This window comes from Babylonia areolata, chromosome 8 (assembly GCF_041734735.1).
Source record: "Babylonia areolata isolate BAREFJ2019XMU chromosome 8, ASM4173473v1, whole genome shotgun sequence".
Lineage (NCBI taxonomy): Eukaryota > Metazoa > Mollusca > Gastropoda > Neogastropoda > Buccinidae > Babylonia > Babylonia areolata.
Window position 1 is genome coordinate 34,601,766 of NC_134883.1, and position 2,500 is coordinate 34,604,265.

The window sequence follows — 2,500 nt, forward strand, 5'->3', positions numbered from 1 at the left end:
TGGGTTCGTGTCTCGCGTACAAGTTTCAAGTTTCAAGTTTTAATTATCCTTTCACTCCTATTGGAGTATGGAGGATTACTACAAATAAACTTTTCATGCCCAGAACAAACTTTTCCAAATGCACAACAATGTCACATAAAAGTTGAGAAAACACAAATGTCTTTTAACTCCAAAAGTATAACTAGGCAACATTTGCAATTCTAATCATCTTACTTACAGCTAAAATGACTTTTTCAGTTGCCTCCTTTGAGCATATTACAAAAATTAAAACCGATTTTGGAGACAATATTTTTTAGGAACATATCTATTTTGTAACTGATCATAATTGGGACATTCCATTATAAAATGAAACTCATCACCAATCACAGACATGTTACAAACCTTACAAAGCCGTAACTCTCGTGGAACAGGATTTTTCCTCGCCCCTCCACTAGACCTTTGAGGAGCATTCAAGGGGCTGGTCTTTCGGATGAGACGATGAATCGATGTGCTGTGTACAGTTTGCGCTTGGCGCACGTATTTTGTATTTGTATTTGTATTTCTTGTTATCACAACAGATTTCTCTGTGTGAAATTTGGGCTGCTCTCCCCAGGGAGAGCGCGTCGCTACACTACAGCGCCACCCTTTTTTTGTATTTTTTTCCTGCGTGCAGTTTTATTATGTTTTTCCTATCGAAGTGGATTTTTCTACAGAATTTTGCCAAGAACAACCCTTTTGTTGCTGTTGGTTCTTTTATGTGCGCAAAGTGCATGCTGCACACGGGACCTCGGTTTACTGTCTCATCCGAATGACTAGCGTCCAGACAACCACTCAAGGTCTAGTGGAGGGGGAGAAAATATCGGCGGCTGAGCCATGATTCGAACCAGGCGCGCTCAGATTCTCTCACTTCCAAGGCGGACGCGTTACCTGTAAGCCATCACTCCACTTCGTGGTAAAACCCAAGTAACAACAGGGTTATCTGTGGCAAAATTCGGAAGCAAAATACACTTTGTTAGTAAAACAAACACATTCGCAGACAGAAAAAAAAGGCGGCGATACATTTTGGCAGGTAACGCACTCTCCTCGGGGAGAAGCCCGATTTTCACACTGAAAAATCTGTTTGGCAAAAAGTGATAGAACGCAATGCATTACAATACAGTGGAATGCAAAACCTGACGTTCAGTCCACATAAATAAACTCCACCCGAAACCCAGCCCGAGATCACCCAAACCAAAGAGATACAAACTGGTACAAACCTTTCGAAGTCAGATTTTCCTAGTTATCAATAACCAGAACTAAATTGCCCAGTTTTCGATATACCCATTACACGGAGCAAACAAATCCGATGAATTCGTAAACATCAGCCACGATAGTAGTAAGCTTCTCTGAAGGCGAACATTATACAGACATTCTGCGGAGCCTTTGTTTTCTTCAGCAGGTTTATGAAACTTCAGCACAGAGAGCAGTTTCAAGTGATCCGTTTATCGTGGACGTTTCAAACAAGAGGGAGTTGCTGGAGAGATCCGCTAACGATCCTAGTTTGGTTCTTACGCGCGCGTGAGGGTTGGAAAGTTCAAAGTACGTATTAAGTTACGATAAATTAGTGTGGCTTGTTCAGGGGATTCGTAAACCGTGCAGTGAAGTTCTATTCAGCCATCCCCAAAATCAAAGCTGACATTTTATTTCCAACGTACTGCGCTTAGGTCCGAGTTGTTAAACTTGGCATTTCAGTGCTCAGCGTATTGCGTCTGTCGTTCAGACTGTGGATGTCCATGTCTACAGGTCATCTTAATGTTACATTCGTTTAGTTTTTGTCAGATCAAGGCTACCAGTCTGTTTGATATTTTTTTTTTAGTGAAAAATAATGTGAAAAAAAGAAAGGATATGGACCAGTGTGTGTGTGTGTGTGTGTGTGTGTGTGTGTGTGTGTGTGTGTGTGTTGTGACGTGAAATGTGTGTTTGTGTGTGTGTGTGTGTGTGTGTGTGTGTGTGTGTGTGTGTGTGGGTGGGTGGGTGGGCGAGGGCTGGCGGTCTGTGTGTGCGAGCGCACGTGTGTTTTGTAATTGTGTGCATGTGTGCGCGGGTTCGCTCGCGTGCCTGCGTGAGTCGCCATGTTTTCGCTATCAAATCCTATATCCGTTGTAATGTTTTCAAATACTTGCTTTGCTTCGTTATCATGCATCCAACACATCCGTTCCGGCCTGTCATTCACTCGTTCACTCATTCGTTCAGATCATCCTATCATTCCACTGTCAACATAATTATCCCTTTCTTCATGATTTCTTTCTCCTTCCTTCCTTCCTTCCTTCATTCGTTCAGATACATCTATTCATTCCACTGTCAACCTATCCCTTTCTTCATGATTTCTTTCTCCTTCCTTCCTTCCTTCATTCGTTCAGATACATCTATTCATTCCACTGTCAAACTATTCCTTTCTTCGTGATTTCTTTCTCCTTCCTTCCTTCCTTCATTCATTCGTTCAGATACATCTATTCGTTCCACTGTCAACCTATCCCTTTCT